The sequence below is a fragment of the Mercenaria mercenaria genome, chromosome 13, assembly GCF_021730395.1.
Source record: "Mercenaria mercenaria strain notata chromosome 13, MADL_Memer_1, whole genome shotgun sequence".
Taxonomy (NCBI): Eukaryota; Metazoa; Mollusca; class Bivalvia; order Venerida; family Veneridae; genus Mercenaria; species Mercenaria mercenaria.
In genome coordinates, this window is record NC_069373.1 from 42,076,222 (window position 1) to 42,089,695 (window position 13,474).

The following is a 13,474-nucleotide window of genomic DNA, read 5'->3' on the forward strand; positions in this document are numbered from 1 at the left end:
ACCCTCTGGCGACGGATTCCATCAGGAATGAGGTGTCGAGAGTGATTAATATAAGTTAGCTGTAAATCGACCAAAACTTGTTTACAATCGAACTTAATAAAAATACAAGCATATAGTTATTTGACAAATTCTTATTAATTTATAATGATAGCAAGTGTATACAATATATTGACAGTCATTGCCACTCTACGCAGTGTTATGAGACAATACTTATGATATCACAGACATAATTCATCTACATAGACCAACATAGAAAAGTGTTTTAAAACTAAAAAGAAAACACACCTGCTCAGTTATTAAGAAGAAATGCCTTAAAATACTGATAATAAACTGAATTTATAAATGGGTGTTACTGCACTAGATAAAACGGGTGTAAAACAATGTTTCTGTATCGTACTTTATTGATCATATATTTCTTAAGAAGTGTTTTAGAGGCAGATGAAAAACAAATTAACATATAAGATTTCTAAAATAAATTGTCTATATATTACAGGATTGTAGAAAGCCTTAAAGTTATAATCCTGTTCAGAATAGATTCTATAGCGAATGTAATAGAAATGTCATTTTTTTCTACAGCAAAGCATAAAACTTCCGTTAACGAAGACAGGAATGGACTATTTAAGAATAACAAAGAAGAACAAAAGCATGATTATCACATAGTCGTAATGCATAGAACATCATTATGCAATAACCAACACTTATAAATAGATGTCATTGCAAATTAATGAATCTTCTACAACCCATCTACAACATAGAACTTTATATACTGAATCATAATTTCAACGATCCATGATAAAACAACACAAGTGTTAGTTTATTTGTTCAGCAAATTGTTCCTAGTTTTTAAAATGATACAGCAGGTTTTGGCATCAACATTAATTATATCATTGTTGGAGAGCATAAAATTCAATTTCTCCTGGTTATTAAAATAGTCATATGATTGTTATTAATAGCAATAGATTTAGCAGTGAGTACGTCTCTTAAATCTTGATAAGCACTGCATTCAAACAAAACATGTATGCCGTTTTCAACTGACATTTTACATATTGGGCAAGCACGCTGACTTTCTGGAATGTTGTCATACCTTCAATTTTCAAATCAAAGCGGAACCATCCCACATCGAAATTTGGCAAAAGCAGATCTATGTTTGACAGATAAATGTGATCTGAGGTATGATTCTGTTACAAGTACGTAAGTTGTTTCTTACCCGACCAGATGGACCAACTTCATTCTGAATATTGGAGCGCCATACACTAATAAAATCATCCTAGAGCCTTCCAAAACTTTATCACAAAAATACTTAGATGTTGAACTTGTACACAAATCTAATGATTGCAACATATTAATACTGTTCATATCATTCGTAAAGCCAATTCTTATAGCGAGTGTTTCTTTTATAGCAACGATAAGTGAAGATCTTACTGTTAATTCTACGTACGAATCTCCATTGATTTCAACCGATGCCACTGATGAGCTATAGACTTCCATTGTAGATGGATGATCAGATATCAAACCAAATTTAAATTTGTTTCTAAGATTTGGCCGGATAAAGAGATTGTTTTGTTTTTGTCATGATTTTCCTGTCTTATAACTGATTAATTCGGTTGTGAATTCTGTTTCGACATCTTAAAACTGGGTTGAGGTCATAAAATGAATAGAATGATATCATAACATTATTTGAGTTTGTTTAAGTTTTAATTATAAATGATATTATATCGGATGCAGAGTTCGGCTTTGTTTATATATTGCTTAACATTGTTCTACATTTATTTATGTGAAAATAAAAGGTTATACTTTGTAAATGTAGATATGAAAAAATGTTTTGATACAATACTAGTATATGCCTTTTTGATAAACGGGGACATGTTTTTATTTATACTGGTAATGTTTTGTGCGCGTAAAATAAGTAATGCATGTGATATTAGTCAATTATAGAAATCTTAAACTAACCCCTAAGATATTATGTCAATTTTTTGATGCATTTTTTGGTTTAATTTTGAATTATTCAGTTTTGCGAAGTCAAAGGAATTAAAAAAATACATTTGAAATTTTGTAAAAAGTTATTGGAAGTTATAAGTGATACATGTTCTGTTTGGGGAATTAGAATTGTTACAAAGACATTAAGAACTAGGTGACAAATATTAAAGCTATACTGTTTGAACCAGCCTGTCCACTAAGCTCAATAGGGAGAGTACAGATCTACGGATCGCAGGGTCGTGAGTTCGATCCCCGGTCGGGGCGTATGTTCTCCATGACGATTTCATAAAAGACAATGTGTCTGAAATCATTCGTCCTCCACCTCTGATTCATGTGGGGAAGTTGGCAATTACTTGCAGAGAACAGGTTTGTATTGGTACAGAATCCATGAAGAGTCTGGTTAGTTTAACTGCCCGCTGTTACATAACTGAAATACTGTTGAAAAACGGCGTTAAACCGCAAAACAAACAAACAAACGATTATTTTACTATGGATTTGCTTATGTATGGGATAATCCATTGCCGGAAATATATTTTCGGGCAATAGATGATGGACTGTTTTATTTAAGGTTGGTTTGTAAATAAGGAAACTAGCCGCACCGGGTGTGCTAAATATGTTTTTCATTTACGTAGTTTATCTACATATTCTACCAAGTTTATTGCGATTTTAAAACTCGTTGCACACGCTCTTATAATTCAGACATAGATATTCCAGAAACAGAATACTTAGATATGAAAGATATTGTCAATGCTATCACTCTGCATACTTGAAAGATGAATTTCATTGTATTATCATTGCTATGTAGAATCACCCAAAAACATGATACTATCCTCAATTGTTTTACTGACATATAACTTGTAAAATATGTAAACTTGTCAATGATTATGTGATTGTTTGTATTTTTAAATATGCTAACTATGTTTGTGTTGTCGATGATGTACTTTGAGCAAGTCACAATAAACTCTATGTTCTGTTCTGTTATTTTGAAATTGCTTGAAGTTATTCTGTGGAGGTCAGTCAAAGCAAAACACTTTGTTCAAGCCTGGAAGGTCTTTAAGGTAATCTAGGTTGTTAATTATATTCTCTATCGTTAAAGAACTTATATGATACAGAAAATAGTATTTCGGGAAAGTCTATGTATACATACTCCCTAGATGCCAGACAAGTGGCTAAGTGAACTTTTTGAATGTCATGCATTTTGTATTATCCAAACTGCTTTATGATTGAGTGAATACTATATATATATGAGTGAAAAATATTTCTAAGAGAAAAATAACGAAAAAACATCAAGGAAGTACCTTTCAAACATACTGGATCCCAAAAGGATACAAAAATGATATCTCCAAGCAGTGTCAAAACATACCTGATTGCGGGGCAGGCGCCTTATCCATTATGTCATTACAGCTGTATATATCAGATACTCCATGTGGCCATACCCTATATTTTGTGTGACATGTACTTTCACACATTGAAAGAGATATGGATTATTTGTTTATATATATTATCAAAGCACACAACCAATATCTAGACATATCAGAAAGTCAAACAAATTAATTTTACAAATGTTTAAAGCATGGATATGTTCTTCTGTATTTCATATAAAAACTTTTTTTCTATGTGATTAAAACAACAAAGTTTTAAATCAACATTTACCGCTTTTAAAGTAACAAAAGCAAAACGAAACAACTTGTTGAACGGAAAAAAAAGAAAAACAAAAAGGCAAAAACAGCAACTCGAAATTATTTTCTGCATATTTTCGTTATCATAAATGGCGAGATTCGACGAAGTTCATGTCATTGTTAATGTTTATCTACGATTGGAAATATTGTTGTTCATTTTTTATAGATTGTCTGAGTTTATATGAAAATCATAATACTATCTGATTCTTTGGGAGTATACATAAAATAAGGCTCATTAACTTTCCACAGCTAAACAAAACACGCATGATATTAACACTATCTGCCTACTTTGCTGAATCAGTTTTAAGATCTATATTTTTACTTTACTTTGTATTTTGATGTTTTTGCTTTTTTTCCTGAATGTTCACCAACTCAACGCAATGAAGAGAGTGCAGGTATATGGATAGACGGGTCGTTTGTTCGGTCCTCAGACGAGGCATAATTATGTTCTCCAACACAATTTGATTACAGACATTGTAAAATCATTCTTCCTCTACTAGGAACACTGGCTAGGTTAAACTGCCCAACGACTCATAAGTAGAATAAATCAAGTGTTGAAAATTAGCGATAAACCCAACACAAACTAACAAAATTTCCATGAAACCTGGTGAAACTAAATATTTCTAGTCACGCAACCACCAGTTTACATAGGTAAGCCATTTGTTAAAGAACTATATTCATGAGCTGAAATCTACATGTATTTCAACACTTATTTCAAAATTACCATCACACAATTATTGTTTGTCTTTTTTGATGAGGTAGATATTTTTCCTAAAAAGAAAAACAGTTGTTTTATCATCTATTATATTTAACATTCCATGCGATATGGGAAATTACCCGTGTTTGGTCTTCACATAAGCTGATGGCTCTGTCAATGATCCTGCTTTTTTTTTAATTTCCATAGCGAGTTCGCATCTGAGGATTTCAAACAGCTCAGCTACGTTTAATTAGTACTTATGAGACTACTTTAGAACAATGGAAAGAAACTCTCACAGTTGTAAATACATTAAAGCATTTTCTGTTTACTTATCAAATATCAGGTACTCGTATTCAAAATATGTAAGTATATTTTGAGCAGTTTGTCTATTGCTAAAGAGAATATCAAATCAGACGATTGATTCGTGACAGTTTAAGGATTTAGGAAATAGTTCGCAACCAAACAAGCAAAATAATAGCAGTCTCGGTTTGACGAGTGGTTATGCAATGTGCAACACATCTTATATTAGCACCGACTTATGCGGAATTCTAAAGCGGAATTAAATTATTATAGTGAAATTGAATGGTCTCCATGATCCCAAAGGCCCAGAAAATAAAAAACGTTAAAGAATAAGAGGTAAAGGTAGATTTCTCGGAAGTACAGAGCACCCCAAACACAACCATATAGCAATCCGTTGCAAATTAGGCTGGCAAAAAGGAGAACTGAAACGAAACAAGAGCTCGTAGAACACGAAATGCCCACCTTGATGCATTCAGTAATTGCACAAGGAACAGAAAAAAATTGGTCACTGTACAAAAAAGTCAATGTGACCTTGACATTTGACCTATTGACCTCAAAATCAATAGGGGTCATCTGCTGTCATGATCAACCTCCCTATAAGGTTCGTGATCCTAGGCCTAAGCGTTCTCAAGTTATCGTCGAAATGGTTTAACTGTTCCAGGTCAATGTGACCTTGACCTTTGGCCTACTGACCGCAAATCAATAGGGGTCATCTGCTGGTCATGATCAACCTCCCTATCTACTTTTGTTATCCTAGGCCTAAGTGATCTTGAGTTATCATCCAGAAACCGTTTAACTGTTCCAGGTCACTGTGTCCTTGACCATGACCTTAACTGATCTCAAGATCAATAGGGGTCATCTGCTGATCATGATCAACCTCCCTATCAAGTTTCGTGATCCTAGGCCCAAGCGTTCTTAAGTTATCGTCCGGAAACGGTTTAACTGTTTCGGGTCACTGTGACCTTGACCTTTGACCTACTGACCTCAAAATCAATAGAGGTCATTTGCTGGTTATGACCAACCTCCCCATCAACTTTCATGATCCTAGGCCCAAGCGTTCTTGAGTTATCATCCGGAAACCGTTTCACTGTTCTGGGTCATTGTGACCTTGACCTTTGACCTATTAACCTCAAAATCAATAGAGGTCATTTACTGGTCAAGACCAACCTTTCTATTAAGTTTCATGATCCTAGGCCCAAGTGTTCTTGAGTTATCATCCGGAAACCATTTCAATTTTCTGGGTCACTGTGACATTGACCTTTGATTTATTGACCTCAAAATCAATCTCCCTATCAATTTTCATGATCCTAGGCCCAAGCGTTCTTCAGTTATCAACCGGAAACGGATTGGTCTACATACCGACAGACCGACAGACCGACCTACCGACCGACCGACATCTGCAAAACAATATACCCCTCCTTCTTCGAAGGGGGGCATAAAAATATAGCAGACGGGGAGACTTTTTACAGCTGCTACAAGATACTTAAAGACTGATGCTTTGATAGTAAAACAAATCTGTGAATAGATCCTTTGGAAGCAAAGAACGTATCAAAGCAGCATAGTAGCAGACTCGGTTAGACTGAGTCTGTTCATTTGTTCATGTGCACATGATGGGTATATTCTGCATTTAAAGTCATTACCATGAAGAAATAAACTACTTTAGAAGCCTCCGCGGTCGAGTGGTTAAGGTTGCTGACTTCAAATGACATTCTCCTCACCGTTGTGGGTTTGAGCCTTGAGGCGTAGAATTCTACATGTGAGGAAGCTATCCAGCGGGTTATGGAAGGTCGGCAGTTCTACCCAGGTGCCCGCCCGTGATGATATAATGTCTTGAGGGGCATCTGTGTCTTCCTTTTCAATTAAAAGCTGGAAAGTTGCCATATGACCTATAATTGTGTCGGTGTGACGTTAAACTTAACCAAACAATAAACTACTTAAGAGAAAGTTGCGCATTGGATATCTTAAACATCTTTAAACGCTTTAAAGCGTTTTCTATTTTTTGACTCTTATTCGACTGTTTTCCTTTTTATTTGTCTGCTTGTTTTAACGTTGTCTATGTGTCCGTGTGGACGCCAGTGATTTAGACTTTCATACGTAAACTGCTATGATATTTCGCACTGCGGAGAGGCTACGTTATGCTGTTTCAGTAATTTGTCCTTTTTACATTAGGAAGGAGAAAAAAAGACGTACATTTTGGGAATAAACAGATATTATTTCATATGATGGAAACTGTTAAGCTAAACTAGACGTAGTTGTAAAAGAATAAGATTTACGATAATTGGATAATAGCTGTTAGAATGGAATGCGCTGACTTTAAGAATTTGTTATTTCTTTCCTAAAATCTGGAGAGTCTGAGACGAGACTGCGTTTATTTTTCAATATGACTTTTGCGTTTTGTCTTTTCTTTTTTTTCCTTACCCACGTGTAAGTAACTTTTATTGATAAGTTGAAATGTTATTATCACATGCAACATTCTACAGAAATACGACACAAATCGGCAAGGCCGAAACAGAAACCGGCATGACCGATAAAATATAATTCACACGGCTAGTTGTAGTTATTCAATTTATTTTTTACATCCATTTAAGGTTATTGACCTTTAAAAACGCTTAATTTGACATTCAACGGTCCTAAATGTAGGTCAACAGTTTCATGGCTTTCCAATAAAAAAACAGAGAATGCCAAAGTTTCTAATGGATTATACGTAATTTACATAATGCTATTCCGGGTCCAGTGCCCTATACTGTCTTAAATTTGTATGAAATATATCAAATATATTGAAGGTTTAAACCAATTTTTCCAACCCAACATTTATTTCTTACCTATGTTTCTTGTTTCCGAGAAATTTAATTGGGACTCTGGACAACATAGCATCAATTTCAAACAAAGAAACGTACACACTTTATTAAAATTCCAGTTAAAACTAACACAATAAATGATTACAACAAATCACTGTCTATATTACTACAAGCAAAATACATATTGTTTAAAAGACAATGAAATGTTCATGAACGGGTTTCAGTGTATGTGAATGTCTAAATACTATATTGAGGGCTTAGTATGTCAGATTTCATAACCAAATGAAGACATGTAAAGCTACCTTCCACAGAACTATTAAATTGTGTTACAGAAGAAAAGTTCTACCTGCACGTGGTCAAATAATTTCGTTTTCAATATTGAAGCAGTGAAAATTGAAAACAATCGACGCACTTTCAAGGAATTCGATGGGAAATACCACGAATTCACGACACTTGGCAATTATAAATATAGCACAGCTAACCTCGGCGCATACGCAGACAACTAACAGTAAGAAACCGAGACAGAAATGATAAACGATTATGTAGAAAAACAATTTATACCTTGTAAAGCAATATACAAGTAAACATACAAATTACGGTCAAACTGTCATACCGAAATCAATCTACATCCTACTGCTTGCGGTAGCCATTGTTGATTGTTTATATCCGGGGATTTTGTATGACTTACGAGAAAGCCGACGAAAATATTATAATTTCAATTTCACGTTCTAAAAATAAATTTCAGTAGTCTGATTACAAAGAATGAAAATGGAATTTAAATATAGCAATTCTGAAACCGTAAATAAAAGATATAAATGGTTGCAATATTTTTTCATGTTCATTAAAAACATCTCAATGGAGAAAGCCACGTGATTCCTTTTTAGGGCGCTTGCTATTTTATACAACATTTTTTAACCGATATATTTAAATCTTGCACACATTTTAACTGACATTAAAATTTACAAATGTATCTGAATGTATAAACAATCTGAGAATAATTAATTACAAAGATACTTCTTAAGCCAAAACAAATCTTTTATGATTCAAAACAAAATAATTATATTTCACAAAAAAATCATACATCTGCAACATACAATTTTGTAATGGCAGAACGTTACATAATTCTAAATACATGTATGATACGCACTAAAACTGAAGCTTACAACGACTGACAACATGTATATTGCAATTAAGAGATAATGTATAGAAAAAACGTGTTTTAATGTTATTAATGCACGGAAAGAGGTTATACGTCCGCGGAATGATTTCACCAGGGCGTAGCCAGAGTGAATTATTCTGGCGACATATAAGCGATTTTGAGTGTATTAATAGAGGTAAAACACGATTTTGCTATACATTATTTCGATTCTAATATGCCCTTAATCTAAAACAGTGGATAAAATATAGTAGCGCTCTTTCTTGGTCGCAAGAAAAGACTGACGTCATCGCACGTTAACGTGACGTCATTTTAGCGTAAGCGTGTTTTAACAGAAACAAACATTCATCAGAATAAAGAGTATAAATTTACAGCAGAAAATGTTTACTCTAATATTCTTCTATCTGGGTTCTCAAGTGTCCGAATGTTAATTGACTGAATGTCTGTATGTAGCAAATTGAATGTCGCGAACTGAATATCGCAAAATGAATGTCGTATTCTGAATGCACATAGCCTCTCTTGACTTCGTTTATGCCAAATATATGCTATGACTGGATTCTAGTTGTTATTGTCGAGTAAATTAAATTTTTGGCCATATTTCTTCCCGCCTATCTGAAGTGAGAAATGGAAACTTCATTATAAATGGACATCAAACATATTTTGTACATTTGTTATAACTATTTTTATTTGCAAATAAGTTAATTTCGGCTATATATTTCCGCAAAGTTATAAATAATAAAGACCGATGAAGGTCTATGATATGTTGGTACGTTGGAATAATAACGCATACTGGTACACCGCCACGGTCATGTCAAGAAGCTATCCAGGTGGCCCACACAGGGTCGATGATTCTACATAGGCGCCTTACCGTGCCATTTAAAAAAAGTTCTGAGAACACCTGGGATCTTCCTCCACCACCGAAAGATGTAATGTCACCATGTGACTTAAAATTGAAAAGATATAAAGTTAAACCCAACAAATTAATTGATTAATTCTTTCATTAATGAAACGGTGCTTAATTTTTTCAAAAATCAAATGTATTTTTAATACCAATAAAATAACAAACTGCTTTTAAGTTTTTGAAAAAGATACATTGATTTTAAAAATCAGCTTTCTATGTTTGTTTGGTACTAATAATAAATGATATATAAAAATGTCGATAGGATATTGTATTCAAATACCTTTGTGTCGATGTAGACAAGCAACAGCTTCTTTCTGTTGAAATATTGCTGACGTTTTCATTTGCGTTTCTGGCTTTACATTCTTATACTCAGAGAAAGGTTTTGCAAATAGGCGAAAGAAGTGGGACACTCATCAATTTATAAAACATATTTTCAATTTTATGTCCTCCTAACTATTTTGATCTTCAGTTGCTTTGCTCAGTAGCAAATGAATTTTCATTTGTTCAAGTGTACAAATGATTGTACATAAATTATGCATAAAATATTTAATGTTTTAAAATCTGTAATGTCTTGTTAAGCATGATTTTTTTTGGTTTGCTATATAATTAAACGAGTTATACATAACTAACTGAAAAGGAAATATATTATATGTCGAATAAATCGGACAAAGTGGAAAATATATTCAGATCTTACTTATTCTTAATCTATATCTGATTAGAAATGGGACTCTTTGTATGTCGAATAAATAGGATAAATTTTTGAATTTTTTCTTTATAATTATATTTAGGTCTGCAATAAATTGTGAAATTTTGAAAAAAAAAGCACTTTTTATATCTTGCTTGACACTAGTATGCAACGTTTACTCAGTCGCAAATCCAATGAGTGATACGTAGGATGGACCGCTGTTTAAAGATATTTCGAAAATCATTGACAATATGTAAAATAACTTTCTTTTATAAAAACTGACATGTCAAATAAAATATGTCGCATAAAACACAAAAATACTTAAGAAATTCGTAAAGCATCGTTTTAAAATAACAACAGATATAGCTATTTTCGCCAAAAATACAAACAAATATTATTCAAATGTTTAAAATAAACAATGCTTGAAACGCGAAAGATGAAATTTGAAGAGAAAAAATGACTTTTTTGAATATGTGTACATTAAATGGCAAAAGTGTCTATATTTGTGGTCATTCTGACACAAACAATTAGCTTTATGTGGCAAATCATCAGTGCTATAAACGTAATTATAAAAAAAAAGATGGTTATTTTCAAATGTAATTCTGTCGTATCTCTTTAAATAAATAATTTAGTAAACTTTACTTTAGTTGAGTAAAATGAAATTTAGTATAACTGTTACCGTTATAACCAGTTACATATCCACTAGCAACCGAAGTTATAAAAAATAGAATGACGTCACATAGTATAAAAATAGAGGCTGTTTGATAATCATAGTATGGGTTTAGCGTCTTAAATATAAAATCGTTAATAAGTGCAAATAAAAAAAAATCTTCTGTAGAAAGTCACTTCGAATCAGAAATATAGTTTATAGCATTTGAGTCTATTCAACGTCAATTGGTTATTCGTTTGCTTTGTATCTGTTCTACAAAAGATGACGTCACAACAACATCTAGAAATCTGAGCAAAACATCGGATAGTGCAAGTACTGGGACAACACCGACAGAAACTTTTGAACTGTAGTATAAAATAAGAGATAGAGATATAGCTAATAACCAATGAGCACTAACTTCAACAGCTGGGTAAGGCATTATACTTCTAAAAATAGATTGTTTTATGATTTCCAGTAAAATTCTAATATCAACATGTCTCGGTTAAATCTACTTTTTTTGCGTTATCGAAGACTGACGTCATGTTGAAAACTAATATTAATACACTGATTTTTAATGCGAACATACTTTTATAGATTAAAAAAATGAATTAGACTGATTAATCAAAATGTCCAAAAACAAATTTTACATTATGCATAAATCGTTGATATTGGTCAGGATGCAAACCCCTTACTAAAAGAATTACCACCAAGCAAATATAATTCAGTATTACAATTCATTTGTAGCAGATGTATTATTATCTTCCAAAATAAGAAACATTTAAGACGTCTTTGTTGACTAGTTTATTGCACCACTCTTCGGATTGTGTGAAAGGCCTTTGTATGCTGTACAAACACAAAATTTAAGAATTTAGCTCTTACATCAGTGAAATAATAGAACACCACACTTAACCTATATACAGACTACATATTTACATCGACTTGGATAAGATTGTGTAGGGTCAGTTGATATCAAGCCTGGCTTTGTCTGGCACAGAATAAACCACTGACTTCTTTCCTAAATTTCGACCCACTCAGAACATAAAGTACGAAGTTGATTGCGTTATTTGTGTGGACAAATACAACCGAAAGAGACCAAAATAACATAATGACAGCATCGTGATGAGTATTTCCATGTTCCCATTGTCTACCATTATACAGGACGTTGAATACCCCTACTGGTATTAAACTAACAAGAAATGATATGTTCACAATTACAAGAGTAACTGTGATTTTTACAGACTTCTTACTTAAAACTGAATTTCTGAGGTTTGTATTCCTGACAACTTTATCCTTCCCAGATATGCATTTTCCTTTGAGTAATTTTACGATAATACAGACATTCGTTACTACAACTAGTAACGGAAGAAAAAAACTGACATGGAAAAGATGTGTCAGTTGCCAGATTTTCCAACCCAAGATCATGAAAATTTCTTCCTTCCGAGTACATTCACCCGTTTCTGTAATACCTATTCCGTAAAACAGGTATGTGCTCAATACAGTGTTTCCTAATATAATTGTTGCAATTGCAATATTTGCATTCTTTAGCGAGCAAATAAGTTTTGCCTTGTATGGAAATATTGTGCAGACAAACCTCTCTACTGAAATGGCAACAATAGTCATCGCAGACAACTGCCCTGACACATATGTCAAAAATAAATGAATTTTACAAACTACATCTGAAGAATTCCTGAGATGTATATTGTACATTGACATCAGCCAATGGTTTGGTATTGACATCCAAAGTGCCATGATATCGTATACAGCCAGTGTCAATAGAAATCGTGCCGTAACAGAATTTCGATTCTTTGGTTTTCCTAAAACTACTACAGTTATGACATTGCCGATTGTTCCAAAAACTAGCAATACAGGCAAAACTATTCGACCTATATACAGGTGAATTTGATATTCGATAAATTGGTCTAAACTTGTCATCTTTTCTTATATTTTGGTTACATTTCTTTGATTTCTGTTCAAAATGTAGTACAAAATGTAGTACAAACTAGAAACCGTTTAAAATTCATGCTAATAAAATATATAAATAAAAACGTTCAAAACATATAACAAGAACGGTAAAGCCAGAAACACATCTGATTGTCTGTAACGTTCTTCTCAGTCTGAAAATTCAAAACAGATTTTTTTCAAAATATTTTAGACTAATTAGCCGTCAGGCATTTCTTGAAAAGTAATGGTAATGACATAAGCAACTCTCTTCATGTCCACTAGCATCAGCTATAGCGGGATTCTATTATACAACTAAATTGAATGAACTCCATGATGCCATAGGACTAGAAGTATGATAACGCTAAATATTAATATAGAACACCCACTTGACCGTATAACACACTTTGAAGTGTTAACCTTATATAGCTAATGAATGATTGTATATAACTATCCATAATGTGTCATCTTTACACTTTGAAGATTCATCCATTATCTGTAGATATGTTTATTAATTAAAGGTTCCATCGCCATTTTGAATAGCTTAAATTAAACTAGAAGGCCCCTCTTCCATCCCTAGATTACATAGTGAGGAGACATATGTTTTTGTGACAAAAAGATATACCTGTATAGAACGACCCATTTACAACAAACACATTTAAGCCTTTTAAGTTGTGTTTGTACTAGAGATGTT